Source organism: Dipodomys spectabilis, unplaced genomic scaffold, assembly GCF_019054845.1.
Source record: "Dipodomys spectabilis isolate Male_0828 unplaced genomic scaffold, ASM1905484v1 ptg000216l, whole genome shotgun sequence".
In the NCBI taxonomy this organism is placed as follows: domain Eukaryota; kingdom Metazoa; phylum Chordata; class Mammalia; order Rodentia; family Heteromyidae; genus Dipodomys; species Dipodomys spectabilis.
The window spans coordinates 483,833-498,184 of NW_024870893.1; the positions used below are offsets into that span (position 1 = coordinate 483,833).

General features: G+C 37.8%; 1 pseudogene; it reads right to left on the reverse strand.

Annotated features, from left to right (window-relative positions):
* Positions 1–14,352, reverse strand: part of LOC122122904 — a 53,674-nt pseudogene that overhangs the window by 16,683 nt on the left and 22,639 nt on the right.

Consider the following 14,352-nt stretch of genomic DNA (forward strand, 5'->3'; position numbering starts at 1 on the left):
ATTCTCTTTATGTCTGTAGATAGCTATGAAACTATATTAGCAAAGTAACAAAAGTAGCCAAACATGTTTTGGGAAATGAAGAGAAGGAAAATCAGCTAACCATGGGTAAATAATGAGGTAAATACTGGTGCCTCATGCCTGCAGTCTTAGGCACTTAGGAGCCTGAGATTTCAGGATCATGTTTTGAAGCCATCTTGGACATGGATGTCTGTGAGCCTCTTCTCTCTAATTAATAAACAGAAAGTTCCAGAAGTGTAGCTAGCTTGAACGAAGAAGCTCAGTGACAGTGCCCAGGCCATTAGTGCCTAGGACAAGTACAGAATAAAAAATGATAACCAAACATACTAGTGGCATAGAAAATAAGGACAGATATATTCTATAGTAAGGAAGAGAGTAATTCCTATTGCTGCCATCTCTGCTTCCATGGGTGAGCAGGTATTTCAGACTTTATTTCTCATACCAGGATTTGGAAAGGAGTACACATGATAGAGGCAATAAGCATTTCCTCTTGGAGTAGGTATCAAATTGACTGCTAGAGTTCCTTTCAGTGTTGTAGAATCATTTTTCTTTCTTTTTTCTTTTCTTTCACAGCCATTTATTAGTGATAACTTCGGGTAGAGAAAATAGACAATGATATGGATGTACACAAGTAAAGAAGGTCTCATCTTGTATAGATAAAGTTCTCCCATAAGGGACCTTTCATAGTGTTTTCTAACACCTCGATATAACATGAAATAATGAAACAGTGCTTAGTTTGAAAGTCACTGTTTGTCTAAAGTGAAAGATAGCAAGAGAGAGAGAGAGTGTGTGTGTGTCTCTAAGGGACTGAAATCAGAGACTGGACACAGTCCTTGAGCTTTTTTGCTCAATAATACCACTGTCACTTGAGTCACATCACCGCTTCCAGGTTTGGCTGATTAAATGGCGATAAATCTGTCATATATTTCCATGCCTGGGCTGACTTCAAACATTGATCCTCAGCTTTCAGCCTCCTGAATAGATAGTATTACCATGAGCCAGCAGTCCACAATAAGAATGTGTTTCAGAGACCTCAAGATTAAAGTGATACATAAACAAAACGTCTGAGACAATTTGCCTATTGGAAAGGAAATGTGTCTGTAGTCTTTTAGCACAGAACTCATGAAACTGACTCAATTTGTTTGTAATAATATCACTTCATCAACTCCAGTGAGATCTGGCATGGAATAAATACAGGAGTAAAGTGAAATACTGTTTCCCCAGGAAAGAGGAGTTACATGGAAGGAAACCAGATACATTTTCTACCAGCATGCAGAAATTTACTCAACAGTAAATAGAAGAGGAAATAATGAAACTGAGCCATTTCTGGTGCAGTAAGTATGGATTTTCAGAGTAGAAAGAGACGGTACACTCATCAGTACACCCGGAGTTCCCTCAGCAGTTGCCTATCCTGACAAAAAAACAGTAAATAAAATTTAACTGATGAGTTACTTACGGCTTATTCTCTTCTTGTCCAGAAACTTCACTGTTACTGAGATCTGTTCCTAAAGTGTAGAGGGGGAAAAACCCAGCAATCATCACATCTCCATTCGTGTGTGCTCGCTTCTTCATTGTAGAAAAGCAGTTAGTGCTAAGCAAGGCCCTAACAAGGAGCAGAAGCTGAAGGAGAAAGAATATGAAAGTCAAAAGAGACATTCCTGAAGCATCTGCCAAGCTGAAATCCTGACTGGCCGTGAGGCCAACAGTTTCAGGTATATATACATTCATGTATTTTCATATATGTGTATATGTGTCTTTTTATTGACAGAGATGAATACGGTAGAGCACAGTTCTTGGAAATCTCTTGCAAGTCCCCAGGCAGAATGGGTAAAACTCCTCTGTGGGGCTCTGCATCTGAGACCCTGCATTGAGAAGGAAAACATAAGTTGGAAAACATGTTTACAGATTCCCCTTGTTGAACCAAGTTGCTATGATTTTCTCCAAGACCACAAATAGTGAGTCTCTAGGGATAAAGTTAACTTTGATATATTTGGTCCAACATCTGTAACAAGAAACTATTTGCATGAAAGCCATTTAGGATGATGCAACTGGATTGCATCAGAAGATGCCTAATCAGGTGCATGGTGAAATGGCCAGAAAAAAAATGTATGCCACTGGGATATCAACAAAAGCTATTAGGACATCACACATAGTGGGTCAGTTCACCAACTCAAGATCCAGAACAGCCACAGAACATTGCTTCTTGATCCAGGCAGGTTTCCATGAGAATTCCATGTGCACAGTCCTCTGCAAATGTACCTATTCCCTGGGAAGCAGTGCTGCTGCTGAAACCAGCAGCCTCATATTGAAGGCTCTGCAAAAAATTGTTTCTCATGTATTTTGACAAATTCACAGATCAGTTCATCAAAAATATCCTCAATTAAACAGCCTCAATAAGTCAAGTTCAATGCCCAAATTGAGGTTTACATTTGCATTCTGATATTTCACCTTCACACAGATAATTTTTACTAAATACAATCAAGATTTTTTTTGACGGTTGTGGGGCTTGAACTATGGGCTTGGGCACTGTTCAGCTCAAGGCGAGCGCTCTACATCTTGAGCCACAGAGCCACTTACAGTTTTCTAGTGGTTTATTGGAGATAAGATTGTCATGGTCTTTCCTGCCTGGGCTGGCTTTGAACCGTGATCCTCAAATCTCAGCCTACTGAACAGCTAAGATTACAGGCGTGAACTACCGGCACCAGGCTAAGATATTATTTTTAATAATGTACTTGTCTGAGAAAACGTGGTAATACAGGAAATTCTTGCTATGTCAAGTATAAATCAATATGAAACCATCTGTCTGTTTTCTACTTGTCATAATGTTAGACCCAAATTCCATGCAGAGACCTCAATAGCAGAGCTACTTCAGGGCGGTGAGCACACTCTGCACAAGGCTGCAGTGTTTCATACACATACATATCACAGTATAAATGAAGCTGAATATGTACTTTAACAAGCAGGAGGAAAAGAAAACCTTTCTCATGAGGTTTCCAGTGGATTTTATATTTGTATACTTTGAAAATACTCGGTACTATATTTTAGCTCCCCTGAGGCTTTATTTATACTTGTACATGTATGTGTAGAGTGAAACTCAGTCTCACAAAAAGTGGCAATGGTTCATGTCGTAAATCTATTAATAGTTTCGTGAGGAAATCACATACATTTCTGTAGTGGTTGCATGAAATGATATTGCCATGAATACGTGCTCCCTTTCACTTCATTCTTGCCATAATTGGTTATTGGTGTTCTCGAAATAGACATTGTCACTGGAATGTGATAAAATTTAATGTCCTTTGGCTTTACATTTCCTTAATGCCAAGGATTTTCAGTGATTTTTTTTTTTCGGTCGTGGGGCTTGAACTCTGGGCCTGGGCGCTGTCCCTCAGCTCTGCAGCTCAAGGCGAGCGCTCTACCACTTGAGCTACAGCACCACTTCCTTTCAGTGATTTTTATTAGCCAATTATACTTCTGGATTTGAGAACTATCTTTAACCATATTTGCCAATGTGTTATTTGACATGTTGATTGCTTAAGAGTAGTTTTCTGAGTTTCCTGTATATTCTGCTTATTAATCACTTGCCAGATGTTTAGCAATCTGACTCTATAGGCAATCTATTCACTCTACTAACTTTTCCTTTGTTGTGCTGAAGGTTTTAATTCAATGTAATCCTCTTTGTCAGTACCTGTTCTTTTTTACTGAACTATTTGAAGATTTAATCAGGAAGTTACTGCCTCAACAAAATGATTCACTGATTTTGTTAACTGTAGTGTAGTGTTTTATCTTAAGTTTGAGCTCCAACATTTCTGGGATCTAGAAAAACAATATATGTTCACAATTTAGGGCCTACTGCAATACCCAGCCACAGAAAATGTTTGTAAATGTGGTCATAAGAAGAGAATCTGTGCATGAAATATTTAATAACCACATATGTTACCCTTGTATATACACATGTTGATCCTTTGTAGCCAGCATATTCCTGCAAGGCTTATAGATTAGAAGCCTACTTACAGCCAGCATTTGTTTCCAGGACACAAAACGGAACATTGTAATTTGACATTCATGTATTTAGTGTTTCTAAGAATGAACCTGGTATTAAATAGTTCAAAACTTGTCCAAATAAACTAATAGGAAAATCAGTGCATTTCTGATCACAATAAGTAAAACAGGAAAGATTTTTACCTGTTATTTGAATAACAGATGCAGCACCTATATATCGTTAGAATCATGGCATGTATCTATTACTGATCCCACTTGGGTGTGTCAGAAAAAAAACACTGCACACAGGTGAGCATTTTGCAAGGTTCTCTAGAACTAGACTTCAATCATTGGAATTCATGAAATGATTCAAAATATTAAATCCACCCATCCTCTCCATTTGCTGGAAATTTGTCAATACCAAATAGGCACTAAACTGTCTCTTCAAATTGTAATAACAATTCTATTTATGTGTAGGTGAAGCCTACACATTGGCTATTACCAGCTGTATGTGTTAGGTGACAGAGAGGTGCTAGCTTAGGCTGGTCCTGTGGAGTTTGATGTCCATGGCCGTTGGATCTTTTCTGTGCCTTTATTTCTTTATGAAGAAAACATTCTCTGATCCAGCTTCAATTATTTGATGCATGAGAAATTGAAGAATTATTTATTTATTTATTTTTAAACTTTAATCAAGTCTTTTTATTTTAGGAATATAAACTGGCCCTTCTGCAGTGCTATGGAAGGTATCTTCAACAGTTTAGTACCAATTTTGATGAGAATGGAGCAGATGTGTATCAATTCAAAACTATCTTCTTTCCAAAAGGTTTTGGAGATGAAACTTCTGGACTTACAGTAAGATGAAAGAAGCAGCAAAGATAGCTATGGTTTATGTTAGCTCTGTGTTATGCCCTTAAGTTGTCAGCGTCTGACTATCTTCATTGCTTAGCATGGCATCTGGCCACTTGTTCTAAGTCCTTTGACATATAACTTCAGGCATGGCTAAGAAAAACTTACTGAACTTTGTGACACTATTTTGGAGATTGTGTCAATATAACCACCCCCACTACCAGCAGGCACTATTGTTATATACTCATAGCCTCCACAATAATATTTATAGAGGCTTTCAGTTTGTAAAATACTTTGGAAAACATAGTTGATTTTTACAATGACCTTAAGAGTTAAATACTATTACTGCCTTGTTTTACAAAAAAAAAAAATAAAGCTAATCAGAATGAATGTAAAAAAATAGCTCTTGATTGCAGATGTTTGTCACAAAAATTTTTATAATTGATTTCTAGCCTTTGGGCATTGCTATCATTAGTTCAGCAGCTGAGCACTTCCCATGTGCTAGCTTTAGAAATAAAAGCATTTATATGAATTATCATATTGCAGTCTTAGTATGGTCCTGACTTTTTTTAATAGAAGAGTAAAATGAAGTTTACCAGAGATCAAGAAGTCATCCCAGCACCCTCAAAGCCATGGATAGGGCTTAATACTACATGTGCTAAGGGTAGAACCATCTATGGCTTCTTTCTTTTTATTATTATTATATTTTATTTGTGAACATACTGTACAGAGGGGTTACAATTACATGGGCAGGATAATGCGTACATTTCTTACCAAGCATTGCAATGCAATGAAGAATTATTTATGAAGGGACACCAAATTCTGTCTGAAAGGAATATCCCTAACCTACATATATACAGCCCAAGGATGGCTTAAAGCAGAGCGAGAGACTCCAGTCACACAATGCTATCTTTAAGAGAACTGGTTGACATCATATATCACATAGTATGAATCACCTCTGGAGTAACAGCTTGGAGTAACTCCATGCACTGAGCATTGTTTACTGAGGTGATGAGGAAAACACAAGCTCTGCTGGGCTCCAGGCAATTGAGAGTTGGTCATGAACTCTAGAAATCCTATACAGGTTCAGTATTTGTGAAGCTCTCATGGACTCAGCATGATGAAATTAATCCATATTCTGGTTTGAACTTCACACCACAAGAGTTTGTTTTGGTCTGCAGAGATGGTACATTTTTTTCATCATGGTGATATTTGGGATGTGTCCTGGGGGGCAGAGGTATAGGGATTTCTCTATGGGAGAAAGAAGATACAGGAGGGTAGGTATTGTTTTGAGTTCTGTAACATACCATCATCATGACAGAGAAAGGAGGGTAAGGAATATTCAGAAAAGAGTAGGCTACCAGCCCCCTCTTCCCAGAGTTAAGTGCAACTCCCAACCTTCAGTAACAATTGGGTTTCCAATAATGTCACTGACTAGCAGCCAAAGGGCCTTAGCTTGTGTTGTACTGGTCTTTGAATGGACAGCAGAAGTCACTGATCTCCAGAACTCACAAGGTGATTGTGGCAGATGAGGAGAATTTATAATCATTTTGGACTCAGGTTCCCTCCTATCTACCTCAGTTGCCATCACCTGTATCCTGGTCAGGTGGCAGGATGACTACTGACAGATATCTCAATGCCTACCTAAAGTGTAGGGAAAGTGTACCTGAATACTGGCTCAACTGAAATTTGTAAGTCCGTCTAAGACCTGGAATGCTGTGCTCTCCTTCCCTTGGCCCAAATGGAGGTCCAAGAGACCTGGAAAGCCAAGCCTGTGGGTTTACATCCTCTAGGTGAAAAAGAGTACATTCGGTCTTGGAGGATTTAGGTCTCCACTGGGAGGAGACTTCCACACTGCCCTTGGGCCAGGAGTAAGAGGATCCTGAACTCAAAAAGAGGAAGTTGAAAAAATTTCTGTATTGAAATTTTCAGATGGAATATTATAAGCAACAAGGTATTTCTTTGTCTTTGTAAAGACTTAAAACAGTAATATAAAGCACCTTGTTCCCTCATGCAGCTCTATACGAGCCCCAATATTCATTCTGGACCAAAGGCCAGAGATGGATTTACCTATATCACTGACTCTGGCACTTAGCCTAGCTATCTCTATCACCTGGTCTTGTCCTAGAGGCTGATGCTGTTTATGAAGCCCTTGTACACAAAAACATCAACAATATCTTTTTCAGAGAAGTAGCTAGTATACTGAGACTATGTATTGTGTTAACCAGTCTACCATCCCCAAGGAAAGTTTTAGAGGTCTCAGCCATTAGCCCCTTTTTAACCACTTGCATTTCTTTCATGTGTTTACATATAGGCACATACTATCTACTGCATGTGAGGGACATGAAAGTTTTGTTTTCCTGAGTATGGCTTAATTCACTTACAACAAGCTGAAAAAAGTTCATAGAAGGATTTTGTCCATCTATACATCAAGACAAGAGCCTAATATCCATAAAACACTTAGAGTTTCAAAAATTAAACCCTCAAAAACAAACCTTCACAATTAATATAACCCAATTATTAAATGGGCTAATCACTTAAAGACAGACTTCTCAGAAGAAATAAAACAGAAGGCTTCTGATAAGAAATGAAAATGAACAATAGACACATGAAAAACATTCAGTATCTCTGGCTACAAAGCACATGCTAATCAAAACTACAAAATTCCAACTCACCCTAAGTAGAATGGTTAATATCAAGAAAATTAACAATAAAAAATACTGGTGAGGACGAAGCCAAAGTGGAACTCTACACTCTTTGTGGCAAAAGAAGCCTGTTCAACCTCTCTGGAAAGTGTCATGGTGATTTCTCAAAAAACTAACTATAGAGTTACCTTATGATCCTGCATTTCCAATAGAACATAAAAAGGACACAGTCAAGCCACAAGCAGAACCATGTTCATTGTAACATTACTTCCCATAGGTAAGATATGGAATCAGCACAGATGTCCCTCAGTGGATGAATGGATCAAGAAAATTTGGTATATTTACACAATGAAACTGGAGTCATCCATTAGAAAGAAAGAAATTATACCATTCATGAGGAAATCCTCAATAGCTTTTCCTCAGTTATTATTTCTGAGATTTATTAAGGTCCCAGTTAATTTCTAAGAATAGGACATGTTTGTTATACTTTATAGTTTTTCATTATTTGGCTGATATTAATTTTTGGATGGGGAGATTTATTTTAGTTCCTTTATTTAATAACTCCAGGGTTGTTAACAAGCATTTTTGGACACCATTAATTAGGCTCATCTAAAACCATAATTTTCAGTGCTTATTTTAAGAAATAGCAGGTGTCTTACAAAATATTCATGTTTCTTTTTATAAGCAAAGAATTCAATTTTCTGTCCAGAGAAAAGAGTCTTGATTTATGTCACCAACTTATGATGATAGCATTGATGAAAAAATATAGAAGTAAGCCAGGTGCTGGTGGCTCATGCCTGTAATCCTAGCTACTCAGGAGGCTGAGATCTGAGGATCATGTTCAAAGCCAGCCTGGGCAGGATAGTCCGTGAAACTCTTATCTCCAATAAACCACTCTCAAACCGGAAGTGGTGCTGTAGCTCAAGCAGTAGAGCTCTCACCTTGAGCTGAAGAGCACAAGGACAGCACCCAAGCCCAGAGTTCAAGCCCCACACTGGACCAAAAAAAAAAAAAGAAGTATGCACTGCAGATTTCTCTTTTGGAATAATGATACACATTCATTTTCTAGTCCCATCACCTTGTTTTACTCATGGCCCCTTTACCAACAATCATAGTTAACATACCTTTTTCATATAACACCCATAACTCTGCCCCAAGCAAGTGGTAAGAAGCCAGGTGCCAGTGGCCCCAGCCTATATTTCTAGCTATTCAGGCAGCTGAGATGTGAGGATCGTGATTTGAAGCAAGCCTGGGCAGGAAAATCCATAAGACTCTTTTTTTTTTTTTTTTTGGGTCTGGACATGGGGCCTGAACTCTGGGCCTGGGCACTGTCCCTCAGCTCTTCAGGTCAAGGCTAGTGCTCTACCACTTGAGCCACAGCGCCACTTCCGGCTTTTTTCTGTTTGCTTATGTGGTGCTGAGGAATCGAACCCAGGGCCTCATGCATGCAAGGCAAGCACTCTACCACTGAGCCACCTTCCCAGCCCTCCATAAGACTCTTATTTCTAATAAGCTACTCAAAAAGCTGGCTCAAGTAGTAGAGCACTTGGCCTTGTGCAAATGAAGTACAATATGAGGACATATTTATGAGCATTAGACACATACTGTTTGTCAAAAAAGACATGCTGTTATATGAATCTATTTAATTATTGAGACACACAGTAGCTGATGATCGGGGAAAGTTGGAAACCAAGGCTTGGGGCATAGTTGCTACTTGAATGAAAGAGGAAGTAAAATCTGAAAGAAAATATTGTTCTTCCTATGTTTAATTTTATTTCTGATGCAATGAAGATGTAGGTGTAAAACAATCTGTTGTCATAAGCATCTGCAAAATTGTAAAGAAATGAATTACAACAATAAAGTAAAATGCTGGAGAGACAAAGAAGTATTAAATTTATTGCTGCCAAAATTGGTGAAAGAATTCCCCTGTAGAACCCCAATATAAGAACACAAGTGTTTTTCTTTCTTGCTACTCTTTTTAATGTTTTTATCATGTTCTATGTGATTTTTTTTTGTTTCTTTGATATGTTCTTCCCTCGTGGTATAACCCCTGTTTTCACTGTATTTGATTCTGGTGCCTTGCATCTTGCACATACATTTTTCTGATTTGGGGAGGGGAAGGGAAATAACAAAATGCTTAAATAAGGATACAGGTTGACCCATTGTGACATTGAGCTATATGAGGCATTATGTGGAAAATGAACTTTACAACTTCAGCTAGGAGTACGGGGGAGGGCTACAGGATGAGATGGGGAGGTAGGGAGGGAAGGGATGTTAGGGGAAAAACAAAGGAGCAAGTAACAATGCTTGATAGGAAATGTCCTGATTACCTTACCCATGTATCTGTAACCCCTCTGTACAGAAGTTTTGCAATAAAAACATTTAAAAATACAAATCACAGCATTCAAATTTGTACTTGGACATTTGCATTTTGTGAGGCAATTTTCATTTTTGGAACAGGAAAATATTACTTACTTGTTATTTTGTGGGATAAATTAATCTGATATCATGCCAGGCTGGACAAAATACATACCCTATTACAATAATTATTATATGAGTAAATGGCAGAATGCTGAATTCTATGCTGCTGCTTACCAAGCAATATCCTTATTGTTATATCAAGAAAAAAAGAGCAAGCAGGAAAATAAAATTATTGTGATTCCTTGAAGTTTCTAAGTATTTATAAGGGCTTTGTTAAAATTTAACTAACTAATCTGATTAAAACCTCATATGAAAATTTTCTTCCCTATAGCTTTTCAAAAGCATAAGCAACAGAGTTGTTTGGGATCTCTTATTGAGATTCTATATATTTGTCATTTGATTTAAGAATGGCATGTTCCTAATGAATGAAATGAAAGAATCCAAATGAGATAAAATAATCTTTCAGATTCAAAGCAGTAAAAACCATAAATGTGAGATTAAATACATAAATCAGGTTAACAAATATTATGGGAGCCCCACACATCTGTATTAATTCTGAAGCTTCATAATATTTTTTTTGTGGTTCGTGGGGCTTGAAGTCTGGGGCTGGGTGCTGTCCCTCAGCTCTTCAGCACAAGGCCAGCACTCTAGTACTTAAGCCACAGGGCCACTTCCGGTTTTCTGATGATTAGTTGAAGATTGGAGTTTCATGGACTTTCCTGCCCCGGCTGGCTTTTAACCACAATCCTCAGATTTCATCCTCCTGAGTAGCTAGGATTACAGGAGTGACACACCAGCGCCTGGCTAGCTTCATCATTTTTAACTAAAAATTGATTCTGAGAATCAGTGAGACTGAAAGACAGAAGATGGTTTAAATATATAATGGATTGTTGCCTTTATGAAATCAGATTTAATTCTATATAGTCAAATACATGGGTCCTTTTGAACTCCATACACAATACCTGTAAGTAGTCAAGCGTAGGTGAAAGATCCTGTGTGCAACATGTAAAACTGAGGATGAAAAATATGAGTAAGATGTAACTGAGAGCAAACACCCCAAGAACAATAGCAGTGAGCATGGAGAAGCAAAGAACCAAGAAAGCCAGAGCCAGGCCCTAGGAATCTCCAAAAGATAGGAAAATTTCAATTGTGATAAGTGACTGATTTCTCTGTGTGTTGGCATACTGATGATGTGGAGACTTCATATACCAGTTGATAACTGGTTAGGAGTAAAAACTACCACCATATTTGGTGTGGATGAAAAATAGTTCCAAAGTCTATTCAACTGTTACAGTAAAACACCCATGTAACATTAGATTCTGATCTCAGCAGTGAACAGGTTGTCTTAAGTATACCCACCTGGACTACTACTGGCTCACCTTCCGAAATTAATCAATCACTTCTTCAATGCTGAAATCTGCCATCTCTAGAATTGTTTTCCATCTACATCAGTCATGTACACAGCTCCTTATTTTCTGCATGGAACAAGATACATGACTAAAGTCTATCTTCAATCTCCTATTTGCTGAAAACCATCTTCATATAAAAATGCATTTGGCTGCTCTAGATAACCAATAAAAATGGTGTATCCTGGACTATGAATGTCTTTCCTTTTAGTTATCATTCCCAAGGATTTATTTCTATTTCTTCATCTTACATGACTAGAGTGTTGTGCATCAACAGACATTCTCATAGCTTTGCTGAAGTAACAACTAGAGCTAACCAACAGGATTGACTTTTACCCATTGCACATCTATTACTACCAGGTTATACCAAACATTAGAAATGAGAAACGCTGAATATATTAAACACTACATAAAATTCTGCTGTGTTATGTCATTTCAATATTCATTTTGAATGCTGACAACTTGCTACTTTTTTTTTTTTAATTTAATTTTATTTTATTTGAGAACATACTGTACAGAGGGGTTACAATTACATGGGCAGGAAAATGCATACATTTCTTACCAAGCATTGCAGCCTCCTCCTTTGTTTACCCTTCACCTCCCTTCCCAGCCACCCCCCTCCCCCCCACCCAATCATACCCCCCCTTCCCCCCCCCCGACATTGTAAAGCTGGTTTTGACATGACATTTTGTACTTCTCATTGTTGCAACAGGTCCACCTGAATCCTTAAACGACTTGTTTGTCCCCGTCTCCTCCACATGTTATACTGACATCAAATATAGTGAAAGCGGGGGTTACACTGTGGGGGAGGGACATACAAAGCAACAAAGAAATAATCTTATAAATGCGTTAGAAACACATGCATGAAAAGAAACAAAAACATTAAAATACATATTTGAGGGTTCGTTTTCCTAACATCACTTCTCTGACTTTTCCGCTTGACTCATACCTATACTAGATATTGCAAATAAGGGAAACCATGGGACCTATGTTTCTTTGGGCCTGGCTTACTTCACTTAATATAATTTTTTCCAAGCCTTTCCATTTCCTAACAAATGGGGCAATGTCATTCTTTCTGATGGAGGCATAGAATTCCATTGTGTATATATACCACATCTTCTTGATCCATTCATCTACTGAGGGGCATCTGGGTTGGTTCCATATCTTAGCTATGGTAAATAATGCTGCGATAAACATAGTTGTGCTGGTAGCTTTAGTGTGGTCTTTTTTGTAAACATTAGGGTAAATGCCCAAAAGTGGGTTTGCTGGGTCATAGGGGAGCTCTATGTGGAGTCTTTTGAGGAACCTCCATACTGCTTTCCAAAGTGGTTGAACAAGTTTACATTCCCACCAACAATGAAGTAAGGTTCCTTTCTGTCCACATCCCCTCCAGCATCTGTTGTTGTTAGAGTTCTTGATTTTTGCTGTTCTAACTGGAGTGAGGTGATATCTCAATGTTGTTTTGATTTGCATTTCTTTTATGGCTAGGGATGTTGAACATTTCTTCATGTGTCTATTGGCCATCCTTCTTTCTTCTTCAGAGAAGCTTCTCTTTAAGTCTTTCGCCCACTTACTTATTGGGCAGTTGTTTCTTTGAGGATTTGTTGTTGGGTGGTTTAATTTTTTGAGTTCCAAGTATATTTTAGATATGAGACCCTTGTCCGTTGTATGGCTAGTAAAGATCTTCTCCCAATCCGTGGGCTTTCTATTGATCTTGCTAGCTATGTCATTTGCCCTGCAGAAGCTCTGCAACCTTATGCAATCCAATTTGTCCAACCATTCTTTGATTTGACAACTTGCTACTTTAATTCTGACTCAAACCTTGTCCATTTGGAAACTGATCAAATTCTTAAATCATTAAGGCCTATGTCTCACTTTTCAATTTAAAAACTATAATTCAGCTAATGCCATAAATCACACATTTACAACGTAACAGATAGATTAATATCACATACATGATGGAATATGTAAACAAAGCAAAATAAAACTAAACCAATGTTCATCACTCACTGATCCTACACTTCTGATGATACAGAGTAACTACTGCATGGAAATCCTGGAAACGTCACCTCAAACCAGTCAGCTCATAGAGGGTGACTCCAAAATACGCAATGTTCTATTGCTTACAAACAACTCCAGCAAGCAAATTTCAGCACAGGATCTTTCTCCGCCTTTGCTCTAATAAATTTCAAAATAAGTAATACAAATCAGTCTTGATAAAGGTACGATGGAATTCTGAAGCTCTGAAAATCTTGAAAAAACTTTCAGGGGCCACACAAGACCCTTTGGTAAAGTTTTAAAATTCACGTCATAGATAGGGACACAAAAGAGAAGTTTTTCTCACCTCCCCTCCCCAAATCTTTTAGAGTGTAGTAAGAGTACCAAATCTAACAACATCTATCCAGCCAAAAGTGTTTAAAGGCTTGAAAGTGTATATATCCCTAGAAAATCAAGCTTTTTATTTCTATCCCTCAGTCATATATTTATTTAACTTTTAAAACCCTGGACTTTCAGGGCCCAGAATTCCTAATTAATCTCATAATTGCTGTACAGTCTGCTGTACATTAACTTTGTAGAACTTTGCATGTATTCCAAATACTTTCTCTTACATAAAACTTGTTAAAGACGTTAAAAAGACATTTAACAATGAGATGAAATATATTGTCCTTGGAATTCTCTTAAAATAAAATCTTTAAGACTACTTCAATCCTTTAATTTTTTGATCTTATAACTAACATAAATTTTCTAATACTACAACCAGGACTCATTTTTGGGTAGCCGTGAGTAGCTGAGTACCCCTACCCTCTGACTTTAAGTACCTGTTCTGATCATTCCTAAAAGCTTTTTTTAAACAGCCCTTCCAAGTAAGACTCTAAGTGCATGTGAATGTAATTACCAATGTAAGAACCCCCAAAATTAGAAGAGACCAGTAAGATGCTTACTGTTAAGCTCAGATGAGCTGCTGGCCAAACAAAACCAAAGGCCTATCACAACAGACAGATAACACTTGTCATCATCTACCCTAGCAATAGCTGAGC